The 14,690-nt window shown below is 45.4% G+C and overlaps 1 protein-coding gene across 1 annotated transcript in view; it reads left to right on the top strand.

Annotated features, from left to right (window-relative positions):
- The window catches only part of LOC4815882 (uncharacterized), a 44,803-nt gene that overhangs the window by 13,339 nt on the left and 16,774 nt on the right, over window positions 1–14,690 (top strand). Inside the window, exon 2 of the mRNA XM_033382237.1 lies at window positions 2,208–2,256. The gene's annotated coding sequence lies outside the window, so the exon portion shown is untranslated. The remainder of the gene's footprint in view (window positions 1–2,207; window positions 2,257–14,690) is intronic.

The following is a 14,690-nucleotide window of genomic DNA, read 5'->3' as shown; positions in this document are numbered from 1 at the left end:
CACAACCTTGGTGGAGGGAGTGCTGGGGTCACTGGTATAGAACCAATTTAATCGAAATCGCTTTGCCTCCGAATGGCCGGGCTTTATCTGTCCTGAGAGATTCCACCGGCGACACACCGGATTAACTTAAACTGCCTCCGATCCGTTGCCCCTTCTCTTCACTCTCTGTTCCCAAGTATTCCCCAGCTTGAAATCATTGACAATCTGCTGACGTTTCGCCGCACGCCCCACGCCCCATGACCCAGAGGAAGGCACTGAAACGAACAAAATACAAAATAAAGGAAGCACCAAATGAAAAACATAAAAATAAAAAAAAAAAAAAGGTACTGGCACAGACACACACGTGAAAGCATTTTGTCGGACCGGAAGTCGCATAATTTCAGAAGCGGAAACAACTAATTTGATTGTATTTAGCACCATTCCGGGGAGTGCCGTTCCGGAGTGGGCCTGGGGGGTCCTGTGGGAAGTCCTGCTGGCTTAATGAGCAGCTTTTTAGTTGCAATTAGCTGGCAAAGGCAGGCAAGCTTCTGTTTGACCGAGAGTTGGGCTCCTAAACGAGGGCTTGTGCGGTTTTACACATTTCACTTTCATCATTCGCATAAAGCCTTTCGTCCAGCTGCTCCACGGGGCATGGGAATGGCCATTGGCCAGGGTCTGGGGCTTGGGCTGGGGAAAAAGATCTGCTAACTTTTTAATGCGCTCAAATGCTGTCCGGGCCTACAGTTGGGGCAGGGTGGAAGCGGAAGCCTGGCAGAAGAGTGGCAGCTACCGGAGAAGCGAAGCGAAGCGGTATGACAGCTGTGAAACTGCTGCAGATCCCCAGCTGACAGCTGGGAAACTATTCCTGAAACACTGCCACACTGTTGGCAACGAAAGAATTTGTTTGAGTTTCAGTTTCAGGTGTATTCCCTATAAAACTGTGCATTTTCCGACTCTAAAGTCGGTAATTCTACCCCTGGCAATGCTGCTTACACTGGGAAGAAGTTTGTTTCCGAAGTAACTTTGCGTTAGTCCTAAGATATTCTGTAAAATATATAGATGTAGCTATAGGTTCTATGGTCAAAGGACTGGCAGGAGTATAATTGATATACTTACCTATTAAACGTTATCTATAACTAACTTATACTAGCCGAAAGTAGAGTTACCAAACTAAGTTCCATGCCCCTCAAAGGATAGTTAGGCTCCGAGGCAGTACAATAAATAAACTAGTGTCCGACGCTATGGCGTTTCGCCATGCAATTCCCGAACAAAGTTTACAACTCAATTTGTGGAACATCCCCCAGAACATATCCATAGTTAATGATCTTACGCCCCGAACCGAGAGCCCAGAACCAGTTAATATTACAGAAAACTTTTATGGATAGAGTGGGAATGGAGATGGCGATGGCGATGGGGATGGCGATGGGGATGGTGATGGGGAAGCCTTTTGACAAGCGTCGTCGCTGTCGCTGTCGCAGTCATAACTTTTACCGCTCTTGTTTGTTGTTTCTATAATTGCTCATTATGCTGGCATGTGCCCCTCCCTTCGACCACTGCCTGCCCCCCATTTGCAGCTTTACAGCTTGCCACAATGAAAACTTTTTAGTTGATTTTATGTTATACGCTTTCTTTAGCGCCCGGTTTTTAATGCTGGTGCCGGATATTTTTGGTTTTTTTTTTTGTTATATGTTTGATGTTTTCCAATGGCAGATTTTCTGTTTCCCAGGCGAAAACTTTCCCTTTTTTTTGTGTGTCCTATTCCTCAAATTAAAACGGCATAAAAATGGTCAAAACACTGAAGACCCCTGCAGCCATCATCCCAGGGCCTGGATCCATGGCTGCCTCTTGTTTTTTTCCCTCCTGTGTGTTTGTGTGTTTCGGGGGCAACAACGAAACAACGAAAAGCGTTGAGCTAATTAAAATCATTTCATAAATTTACCATACCTTTGGGTATTCAAAAAAGAAGAAGAAAAAAAGGAATACAACATGAAACACACAGAAAAAAAAAGAGAAAACACGAATGACCGGAAACCAACACGCAATGGGATGATAGAGATGGACACCTGAGAGGGACCTTAAGCTCAGCCTAATCTACGTTAACCAGCACTGGGCTTAGTATGGAACAAGGGGGAATACAAAGGGATATTTTAATATTATCTTATAAACATTATTTACCACAAATGTTATGTTGTAGAGTCATTTATCACCCAGTGCATTTGTATTTTCAGATACTTGTATCGCTAGAAAGTGTAGAACTTTCGGAAGCCAAAAACCCATGTAAGTTTACCAACACTGTTATTACAAAACATTACAAAGCTTCTTCTATCCTTTGCATTATTTTTTTTCTATTTGCAATATTCTTAATATTTTTCGTTAACCAGCACTGTCTATAGCTGCCCAACACTGGCGCACATCTCTAGTCCCCTGCCCCCAACAAAAGAGGGAAATCCTGGAAAAAAAAACCTGAATAAATTCAGGTCTAGGCGCAGGGTGGGGCAGGGTGGAGGGTATCGTGTGAGGGAGGGGGCGGGGGCGGGTCGAACCGGATGGCCGTTGAGCCTGTGGCCAGGACGCGACACGTGCAACGAGCGGCGGCGCGTCAAATAGGAATTCATTAACAAAACGTTACACAAAATTTTAATTAAATATTAAAACATAAAAGTTTGCCGAGCAATATATTTGGTCTCTGGGTCTGGCGACAGTGTTTTTGGGAGACCACCAGCCCCCCGGGCGCCACCATGCCACCATGCCACCAGCCATGACATTGAGCTTTTGTTCAACGATGAAAGCGAGCCTGGGATGAAGTGGCGGCGGGGGGGCTTGGTGCCGGTGGCTAGGTGGGTAGTCCAGTAATAGAAAATTAAGTTCTATTTATGTGCAAAAGTTCCTCATTAAAATCGAGCGGCCAAAAACTTTGATTAAACTTGTGCCACAGCCACTTTTATTCCATCTAATTCTTTTTTTTCTCTGCTGCTGCTTCGGCACTCGGGGGCAACAGTTTGCTTTTATGCGACAAAACTTGTCGATAATTTAATTAGTGGAATATTCTGGCCGCCTCCAAAACGGCCGAGCGGGCGACCTGCCTGGATACGAGTAAATGCCCGAACAATAAATGCCAGAGGCGGAGACAGAACGACAGGAAGACAAAAGTACAACAAATTGCCCATAAGACTTGAAAGTAGCTTTGGGGCCAGAAGAAGTGGTGGGGCGTGGCAATGGCACCATGTATTTCGGTAGGAGAATGAGCACGGTTCGGGCACGGCACTCGCTTCCTTCGGCTGGCGGGCATTTAATGTATCTTTAATTTCCCCTGTGGTTCATGTCGCACACAATCAGATGGAGGAGGCATGCACCTACACCTACACACAGATATGTTCATACATGGCATTGAATAGATCCAGCAGTCAGGGCTGACATCCTGCAATGAAAGGGCTTTCTTTAGTGAAAGTTTCACAAAATATTCGCGAAAACGAAATCATATTTTTTTTTGGCAAAAGTGGATTTCTAAGATATGCTGCAAATACCACACGTAAAATATAATTTAACAGAATTGTAATGGCGATAATCTTTCTAGCGTTTCTAAGCAGCTGAACATCATAGTAGAGAACTGAAGGATTCCCGTAGTCCACACACACACACACACACACACACACATACAAACAGAGAGAAGCAATCACACATGAGTGGACTTCTCGTCCTTATCCCCTAGCATCAACATTGTGCTCGTCCTCGTCCTCGTCGTCGTCCTCGTCAGCGTCATCAGTGCGTATTAACGCCCATCCAAAATCCAAATACAAATTGGAATTCTGACTCTGCCACACAAGACATGGACGTGGAAGAGATGGAAAGAGATGGCGAGTGGGAGAAAGAGAGAGGCAGCTACAGCTATTTGGGTTAGTCGCAGTCGCAGTGGCAGTCACAGTGGCAGTGGCCGATGAATGCCCTAGACAATAATAACGACTTGTAGTTAATGCCGCCGCTAAGCTAAGGAGCCGGGCGGTACGTACCACTGGGGGAATTCCCACAGAAATACAGACGGAGAAAACAGACGAAAATGAGAGAAAAAGGAGAGCGAGAGAGAACCCTTTTTAATTCGAGTTTAAGACTTTTGGGGCAAGAGGCTAATGATGCCGTTGGGGAAATGCCACTCTCAATGCCAATGGTCGAGGACGGTCGATGGAACACGAACAAGAGTCCCAAGCAATGCATCCAATTAACTCTGAACAACTCTGGCCAGGGTTGCCACCCACTCGTTTTGCAGTTTCAATCACAGTCCCGCAAGAAAAAACAAAAGTGTCGTGCGCGTCTGACCAGAGTATTATATCCCTATGTATTTTGGTGTCCATCACGTTAGGTTTTTTTCTTCACCATTTTTAATTTTTTAAAACTGACATTAAATTTGTAATCAGCGACTCCAAAAGCCCCCGACTGACGAGTTTTATGCAACTTTTATGAGATTTTCAAATAAGTTTCCACCATTATTCAACCATATTGATTTTTTGAAATTAGAAGAAAAATTCGTGTTCAGGGCCCCAAAAAACATGGGGATATGATACTCTGGTAATCAATACGAGCTATATTCATGAGTCTTTTGGGACGTCCGAGAACTCTTCCTCACCCATGGCCGCACAGAGCAGTCACTCGTTTTTCGTTCCGAAAGTTTCAAAGGTGCCACTGACTTTGATTTGATTGAGCACGAAATTTCCACATTTCCCCATTTGCAAGCACGTCCAAACATTTCGGGCCGGCTCAACAAAAAAAAGAAGAGAGAGGCCTGGATTTTCAGCAGCAGCACCAGCAGCAGCACTCAGTGTCCATCAGTCAAGGGTTGAGAAGGTTGAGATGGCCCTAATACTCCGACTAGGCGTGTTCACATGCCACGCCCCGAGCCCCATGCCCCATGACACACATTGAATGCAACAAGCTTGCAACGAAAACTACGTTGAAGGCTTGATGAAGGCTTTAAATACCCTTGCAGATTGATGGATTGTATTTCATATTCGGAAATTTTCTTTCTAGGATATATTGGGAGTACTTCAAGGTAGAAGTCTGTTCCCGTATCCCCAAAGATATCTTCGCTAAAGGTTATTGCATTTCCTTTAGATAATTGCCCAATACTTTCTTTTGGTTCTCGCACAAATCTTTTGAATATTCGAAAAGGAAGTACCCTCTAAACATCTTCCGGGACAAGCTTGTCGGGAAAATACAAATACCTTTCTCGCGCGGCAGCAAAGGGTATGAATGAAGAGTGCAGCGCAATCGCCTGGCCAGAATCCAGAACTGGAGCACATCAATGGGGATTTATAAAAAATGCAAATTCATTAGAGCAGCCGCCTGGGCGACCTGGACCGACCAACCGACCGACCAACCGACCGCCTTCGAGTTCGGTGAGAGCTGGAGAGCTGAAAAACTGAAAACTCAACCGAAGAGAATTGCTCTACTAATTCCAATGGCATGACACCGAAAAAAAAACAGTAAAAAAATAACAGCCAGCGAGAGCCAGAGCCTCAATCTCAACGTGTCAGCAGCGGGTCCGGTGAAAGTGCAGCGTCAGTGGTTGCCCAATACTTTCTTTTGGTTCTGTGGGAACAGCCGCAGCACTGAAGGCAGAAGCAGATCCTGCATCAGAATTAGAAAAAGTGCAACCCAAGGAACTGGCAAGCACACATCAATGGAGCGATGGAGCGATGGAGCGATGGAACGTGGAGCTCCACTGACACGTAAGACGTTCCACCCTTTGCTGGTGAAAAGAAGAAGAGCTTGCGATGAGAGGTGTGCAAAGGGGGCGGAGGGGGGCGGTGGGTACTACAACTGTCATTTCTGTGGCAGATATATACCCGATCGCACGCACGTGCTGCTGGCGGAGTCAAAAGCATTGGGGTGGGACGAGGGAGAGGGGGACGTTTCCACTGCATTGCAAATTAAATTCAAATTCGTTGCATACTTTGTGGCGCGCATTAAGCTTTAGACAAACGCCAGGCGGGTGCTTAGGAGGGGCGGCGCCTCGGCTCCACCACTAATAGCAGCTCTATGCAGCCACATAGTATGCTTTTCGGTTTAATGAAGCTGCCGCAGCATGGGGCAGAGTGGCAGACAAAAGACTGAATGGTGGGGCAACATCAGGAGCAGATTCTCCAAACTTCAGAAAAACTCTTTCGCGGCAGTCATAAGTTCAATAAACATCAAATTTAATTAAAACGCTAAAAGCATCCGACACGCCCACTAGCGCAAGAAAAGAGAAGAGCGAGAGAGGGGAGCGCACACCAAACGGAAATAAAAAGGAGCAAAAGGGAGCAAAAAGGAGACGAGCAAATGGCCAAGAAGATGCGGCGGAGGAGACGGAGGTGGAAGTGGAGGTAGAGGCAGCATTAAAACGGAAATAATTGTGGTCTGTAGACCGGACACCAGACAAGGGATGGAGATGGCAGGCAATGGAGAAACTGAAGGGTCTGCTAGGGGCTGCCGGTTGCAATGAGAGCACAGAAAGGCTGGGGAGGACAATATACAGACGAAGTCTGTAGGGGTCTGGCGGTTTGGCGGTAGGTGAACGAGCAGGGACAACGACATTTGCAACACTTTTGGCTCGTAATTAAGTAGCCCAATGGCAGACAGAAAGACAGACCGCTGGGCGGAGAAGGCCGCAGAATGGGGCAAGGCTGTGTGAGTGTGTGTGTGTGTGTGTGGCCAGAGCGCGTGCAATGGCGAGGAGGAGAGACAAAGCTAATCATAGTTACACAAATGCTTATGGCAGTATTATTGTAACTCCACTCCAGGCGATGATTAACAATTGAAATCGATGGAGAGCTCAGCAGAGATTTCTATAAACTGACTGGAATAAGCCAGGCTTAAACGAGAAAGCCAAATAGTAAAGGGACCAGCATGGAATGCAGTTCGAACAAGAGTTTCTATCCGTTTTCAGCTGAGGAGTGGCTTAAGAGCTGTGAGGGGCTATGCAAGGGCTATGCTTGCGGAATATATTCGAACCGTTCAAGCAGCTTAACGGTTGACTTCTGTGGAAGCCATTTGGTAAAGAAGGTAAGGCAGTTGGTCGCTTAAGAAACTCAGTTATTGTGGATCGCAGGACTCACAAGCAGTGTGCAAAGGGAATTTTTAACTGCTTCGAGCCGTTCCCCTCTTTGGCAAGCAGTTCACTGTACACCCAGCAAGCAGTTCAACAGATGCAAACTCAGCGAATTGGAAAGAGAAATATCTTTCTTTGTTGCTAAGTTTTTCTTAAATGCTACTTTGCTTTTGGTTCAGATCATCTTTCTTTTTAGATCATCCTTCCATTTTGTCAATTATCTTTTTCCTTTTGATCATCCTACTTTCTCTTTACCTTCAAGAAGCGTTTGCTTTAAACTACGGAAAAAACTAAAATACAATTAAAAGCACATTTGTCTGCCCTTTCTGTTTGCTCGTATGTCCCCCTTCTGCCACTGTAACCTCTTGGCTCCTGGCTCCTGGCTGCCACAAACTTCAGTGGCATGCTCACTTTCAATTTGGCTTTCGTGTAAGTGCAACACACGTGAGCTTTGAGCAACAATAGAAAAACGACAGGGGCAGAGGGAGAGAGAGAGAGAGCGAGAGAGGGTACAAAAAGAGTAAATTCTGTAAGTAAAAATAAAAGGGAGAAGGCAGAGGAGGCCAAGGAGGGGTACAAACAGAAGTGGAACTGCAGACAGACTCAGTTAGTGGCAAAAGTTTGCCGCTTTGCAACACTTGAGAGTGCGAGAGTGAGTGGGAAGTGGAGGGAGCGGTGCGGTGCACATTCTGGCTAAATGAAACGGCCTTAAGCTATAGCCCTCCCGTAGCACCAGGAGAGCACCACCTCGACTGCAGATTCTACCTCTGTAACTAATTTAAAAAGTAATTCTTACTTCCGGCATTTACACAGCTGCATTCAGCTATGCACCCATGCCCCAGTGCCCCGTGCAGCCATGCCACTCATGGACTGGAGTAGCTGCTGCTGGATAGGAGATTTCTTTATAGAAACTCAGAAGGGGTTAAGGTAAGGGCTGAGATTGAGATTTAGATTGAAGGAATGAACACACATTATTCACATTTAAGAAAGAGTTTCCTTATGGAATGCGCATTGTGGTGCGATGCTCGACAATTGCCGGGTTCATCAGGGAAAGTACCAGAGCAATTAGAGAGACGATTTTCAGGTTTTCGAATCTATCCTGAATTTAATCACAGGCCTCTTTGCGGCACTTAATTGAATTATTATCCAAGGAGGCAATTATTTTGTTTGCTCTGCGTGAACTTTATTTTAACTTTTTCCACACAAAAGCTGTTCCTTTGGATGAAATCTAAGGCTCAAGAGGGACGGAATTCACCGAACTCCCAGTCAAATATTGCGTATACGCAATGTCTCCCATGGAAAGGGAAGCAAATTGTTGTTTGATTAATATGCTGCTCATTTAGTGTGTGGTTAAAGTTAATATTTGGTTGCAAATAAGTTCATTATGCTCTCTACGCCCCCTCTCTCTTCTTAAATCTCTTTCTCTCTCCCAGTGCTCTTTCTTTGTGATTTTCTGTGAAAAGCAAACACATTGGTCCGTCCGCAACAAAAGCCAAATCGCAGCCAACAATAAACAGGCGCCGCCCCCCCACCGATGCCACCCATCGCCTACCCCTTGACCTGGCAGCAACCGCAATAGCGACAGCGACAGCTGCAACTGCAACACCAAAAACAATTGCTTATTTAGCAATGTGTTTTGTGGCCAACACCTGGGGGCCATTTGCCATACAAAAACGGAAGCCAGCACCTCTTCAATGCAATTAATTTGCTTAAATTCCATTTGCAATTCGCGCGGGTAAACAGTTTTGTTATTCAAAGTCAATGCAAATACCCGAAAACGAATGATTAAACCACGCCCAGGCCATTCGGAAGGCGATGCACTCAAAGCGGAAATCATTAGAAATCATTGGAAGGCACAAGAATAATGATATAATGATTTCCATAACCATAAAGATTTCCCATAATCTTCTCGTTTCGTAATTCACAAAAAACAATGGAAGGGGAGGGGATGGGAGGGGAGGGGCTAATAACAGATCTCATTGCCAACAAAAACAAACCCAAACGCAAACGCAAACACTTGGAAATGGCCCAAATATAAAGCATATACTCGTAAAAGCGAAGATGATTCCCCATAAACAGAGCCAGAGACAAGCGCACAATCCCCACATTTTATTCCATAAGCCAGAAGGCATCTTAATCTCGAGGAATAAACTCGTTGACACCCCGATCACCCAGCCCCATCCACAGCCCCACAAATCGTGGCCCCCAACCCGTTTCCTGTCGGCCTCCGTGTTTCATGTTTGAAATTAATTTTATTCACACAAAAATTCTCGCGCGCATACAATTTCATTAAGCAAATATTTTCGTCGCCCGGAAGCGTCTGATGCTTTTGACGGTGACGACGACGATGGAGCCCCCCATTTCCATTACCATTTTGAGCTGCCACCCACACACAGGCACACACACAAGCCACATACGAGTACAAACCCAAAGGCAAAGCCACAGCCCAAACCACAGTTTAGGGTAGATTCGACCCAGTCACATTTAGATATGATATCCACGAGATTCTACCACACATACCTGTAATATCACTCATGAAGTAAGCGAACATATTCTTTGGTATCCCAATTGTGGGAACCGTACTGTTCGTTTCCGATCTGGATGTTACGAGGAACTTCGAAAGTAAAGGCTTACCAAGGCATTGCCAAGTCGATTACAGAACAGAACTAAGAACCTAACAGAACTTAAATAATTTTAGAGATGTACTTCCTATAGAGGTGTACCCTCGAATATTTCAATGAACTTTTAGGATTGGAAAAGCTTCGTCCTAGGGCTTCCTAAAGGCTTCCCAATTATTCCTTTTGTACACAAAAATATCGGGTATCGTGATGTCACGGCACGGGTGCCTCGACAGAAAATACTCAGACTGGTCTAATGGATCCTCTTGCAGTTCCTATCATCCACAAAAGTTAAGTTATTTTCTGGTTTTGCTATATTATACAGGAGGATTCTATGGGCTCCTAAAAACGCCTTATGTATATTTCCCTTTCTAGGATATCGAATGTTCGCTCAATAGTCCTTTGGTTTTTTGTCTTTTGTTGCTGTTTTTATACCCGATACTCAAAATGAGTACGAGTATTGGGGTATATTAGATTTGTGGTGAAAATGGAGAGCCATACTGACCTAGAATCGGGTATAACTGTAGAGTTGCGGTGTCCGCAGCAACTCAAAACGTTCCCCCTCGTTTTGTTTTTTTTTTTTTGTTTTTTTGTGAAGTGCAAGCTAACGATGCGCAGCATCTATACGAATTTAATGCCCCAAGCAGAAGTCCCGCAAAGAACAGGGAATCCTTGCACCTTCCACTGGCTTCTGCCACCCTGCCACCCTGCCACCCACTCAAATGAGCCGCTCATAAAAAGTCGTCGCATCGCTAAAGGCGACGCGCACATAACAAATGATAGTCACTGCCACGCCCACTGCTGCCATCCCCATAGAAACAACAACAGCACAATTAATGCATTAAAAAGAGCGTTAAAAAAGAGGTAAAAAATAGAGTAAAAAGAAGGGCAAACAGAGGATAACATAAGGGGGGGATTATGGAATATAGAAGTTAAAAAACAGGCGAAAATCAGCTAAAAAATAGACGGACAAAGGAAAAACTAGCATAAAAGACACATAGATTATATGGAATATTATCATTCGATATTTAAGATTACGACCATTATATGGCCTGCTGGCAGAAATAAAGGTCTATCGGTACTTATCGTATGGCTTCGATTTAAAATTTTACAAAACAGCTGTGAAAATCATGGGACCCTCTGAAAGGGAACAAAAAATTGAGACAAAAGAAAAGCAAGAAGCAAAGGCGAGGAAACACAAGTGGAGAAAAGGCCAATAAAAATTACGTTTAAGCCCCATTTAATTGAAATATCTTCACAGAGGTCAGAGAAAGAGTGAGATAGTAAGGAAAAATATAGAGAGAGAGACTGAGAGGGAGAAAATACTATAATGAGAAAAGAGAAAGAAGCCAAAGAGCATTCATCAGAAAAGATTTCATAAGAGACGCAAAAGGATTATGTATATCCTTTGATCAAGTGCATCGGTTGGGTAAATGATGCCCAAAATCATTAAATCATTCAACAGGCCCTACAAATCGTTTTAAAACGTGTTTCGAATATTTTAAATTGGCCAAAATGCTTACTGAATTACCTGAATGTTGGTCAGTCAATGAATTGGCCTTAGTTTTCGAATGGAATCTGTTGATTATTGATGGGATTGCACTTTCGCTTTCCACCAATTAGCGCAGTTTTCAGTCCACAAAAGAGATTTTTTTAAAGAGATAAATCAGCTTAATCCCGAATGAAATGTATGGGCTTTTAGGTCACCTTTAGGTCCGCCCATCAAGCGCCAAAAATAAGCAACATTCTCCAGGTTCTGACAGAGGTCCGATTTCCAGAGACAGAAACGCACTTACGACGACAAACCAATTAAGGACTCTCCCCGTCTCTCTTTCTGTTGAATCCAAGATGCTGCCACGCCCAGCTTATTGGCTCAGCCGAAAGGAGGTAGTCCTTTGGCACTGCCGTCACTCCATTCATTCCTTCGTCCATCCATCCATCTTAATTTACTGCGTGAGACACAAAGCACAAGAAAATGAATGCCAGTCAGGAAAGAAAGGCATCGGGCAGCGCAAACACAAAAAATGACACAGAAAGGACATAAAAGAGCTACAGCGGAGCGAAGCTTTGGATACACTCACAGGCTAAAGCAAATTTATAAGAACATCAAAAATTGGTCTGTGGAAATACCATCTTTTAAGAAAAACAGAAGCTGAAGCTGAAGCAGAAGCCCTTTCTCTGCGATGCAGAGTTCATGTGGAAATCGGGATACCCTCCGTCGACAGAGCAACAGCGGGAATAAAAGAATGCAGAGGCCAAGGGGCCAAGGGGCCGCAGTGGGGCTGGAGGACTCCTGGCAGCAGAGGTGACAACGAACAGGCAGCAGACATTAGGCGGGCACTGGAGCCCCGGCTGTAACTGTATCTGTAGCTGTAGCTGTATCTGTATCTGTGACGCCTGTATCCCCCAAAACAAAGCTGTGGAAAAGCGGAGAAAAAACAACCATGTAGAAATGGGAATCCCGAAAAAAACAACACAAAAATGGGAATCCCAAAAAAGCAATTTATGCGGGTCTCCACTGTCCCACTCTGCCACTCTCTCTGTCTGTCTTTCTCTACCTCGTGTTGCACCTCTCTCTCTCTTTCTCTTTCTGTTGATAGTTCTTGCCACAAAGAATGGCATGTGTGTGATGGCCGCAGGGACAGGAAGAGGCAGCAGTCCATGTGCGTGTGATGGGCGTGAGAGTGGACTCCGAGCGAGAGTGGGAGTGGTAGTGGTAGTGGGAGTGGGAGTGAGAAAGAGTGTGAGGCATGGGGCTTCTGGGGCAAACATAAACTACAGTTACGCTCGAACAACGGGGCAAAGTTGCATTTCCGCTGTAACCGTTTTCCGGGGCCGGGAAATGCGTTCGACGCGTGTTTGAAATATTGGACCGCCCCACCCGAAAGTCTTTCTCTGCCTCTCATCGATGCCACGTGCCCCCTGTGATTCCCTGTTGCTGCTGCGGCTATGGCTGCGGTTGCTACTGCTGCAGGTCCTGGTACTGCTTTCATCTGTTTTCATCTCATTTGAGCGAGCATTTAATGTTCAGCTTTTATCCTCTTGGGGCATGCACCAGGAAATGATTCTTAATCCCCGCGATGTGTTCATACCTCTCTCGCTCTTTGATCGCAATGCCCGCCATTGAGTGGAGTGGCGAGTGGCATGGTGTGGTGTGGTGTGGCGTGGCGAGGCGAGGCGCGTAGAGTGGGTTTTTCCGCATGGATTTTGTGGCAACAAGCTCCTGGTCCCTGCTGCTCCCTGCTCTCTGACCCTGCTCCCTGCTCCCTGCTGTTGCTGTTACATCGAAAATCATGTGCAAATGGAATTACACTCTCAAAAAAAAAAAATAGGAGTTTACTGGCAAAAATTGAAATTCAATTCGATAAATGGACGGGAATGAGCAAGCAGTGTCGAAGCGTCAAGGATATGCGAGTATTAATGGACGCGGATGCCCGATCGATGGACATTGATCGGTAGATACGACGATAGATTGATACTTGGGCATGCCGATAGTTATTTCGATGGCATCACTTCATCATTTCAAATTGTTGCTTAAATTATTCGTCTTCCGCTCTGTGCCACCTTCTGTCTTTTGTTCCGATTCCATCGTTTCAAATTGGCCAATTGCCTGTTGGAATTCCATTCCTTTTGTCTTTTTTTCCTGCTGCTGGGCATGGGAGAGGGCCCGGACTTTTGAAGGTGAGGCCTTGGCTTAAAACTGAGATACGTTCGCACCTGGCATTCCATGCCAGTCCATGCCAGTCCATGCCAGTCCATGCCAGTCCATGCCAGTCCATGCCAGCCATGCCACAACCCCCTTTGCCTGACACGCCCTTCTGCTGCATACGAAATGTGTGTATGGCTGCACTTGAGCTGAATTTCTCGCTTGCGTTTCGCTTTTGTTTTATTTTTCGCTTCTAAGGCACTTCTGGCGGCCTTTTAGCCGCCTTCGTTGTCGACGCACAACAAACAACAGAAGCAAACAGAAGAGAAAGCAAAGGGAAGCGGCGGCAGTGAAACGCAAGAGAGCAAACGAACAGGTGAAAGTGGGCGGAAGATGGAGGGGAGGGAAGGAAAGACAAAGAGGAAAAACAAGTCAAGCGCCTTAAAATATGCAGCACTCGCATAGAGCGTCCTTAATTGCCACACCTTCGTCTATTTGCCAGCCTCCTGGCAATTTCTTGCTTCACTTACATTCTGCCTCCTAGTCCTCCTCCTGCCAGCTCTTTTTGCCTATCCTGTCTGAGTGCCTCGCCATTCTTTCATGCCCAGCGGGCTAATAATCAGTTTGTGCTGCGTGCCTCGTGCCTCCTGTCTCCTGTCTCTTGCCGCCTTGGAGAAGCCTCCTGGACACAATTTCAAATGAAAACTAAACAAATTCCACGCTCGCCTGCACTTCAATCAATCAAAAGCGAGCTTCAATCAATGACAACGAACTGAGATACATTCTGCCTAAGCAGCTTAGGAAAGGCCATGCCACTGCCGCTGCCACTGCCACCCGTGCCCCATGCCTACATTTTGTGGCATTAATTTCGAGTAATTGCAACTTAATGAAAAGCATTCAATTGTGCAAATTAATGCGAACGTCGACAGGATTCTGATTCCAGCAGCCTGCTCAGTACAAGCCCTGTACAGGAATCCATCCATTGATCCCCATTCAGGCCCTGTTCGCAGCCGTAGCTGCCCCCATCCATATGCCCCATTCGGATGGTTGACTCCGATGTTTTAGTGCCTGTTAATTAATGCTTTTGATGAGCCAAACTAATGGAGAGCTCAGAGAGCCCTTGTAAACTGAGCACTTCAAAGGCCACAGCCTCTGATTTAAATTCAAATTCAAATGGCACTCATCTGTAGCATCCGAAAGGCACATTCACATCTTGTAATTAGAAATTAATATGAAATTTGCACATGCCCGAATTACACGAACTATTTCGTATATTCCACAGATATGACCCCAAAACAGTAGTGGATTATGAGGCCTCTGTTTTACAACGTTCTCATTGGGCTTAAATCGTGCCGGGTTTCTGATT

Source organism: Drosophila pseudoobscura, chromosome X, assembly GCF_009870125.1.
Source record: "Drosophila pseudoobscura strain MV-25-SWS-2005 chromosome X, UCI_Dpse_MV25, whole genome shotgun sequence".
In the NCBI taxonomy this organism is placed as follows: Eukaryota; Metazoa; Arthropoda; class Insecta; order Diptera; family Drosophilidae; genus Drosophila; species Drosophila pseudoobscura.
The sequence above is the reverse complement of the archived record's forward strand: the minus strand, read 5'-3'. Positions and strand labels throughout refer to the sequence as shown.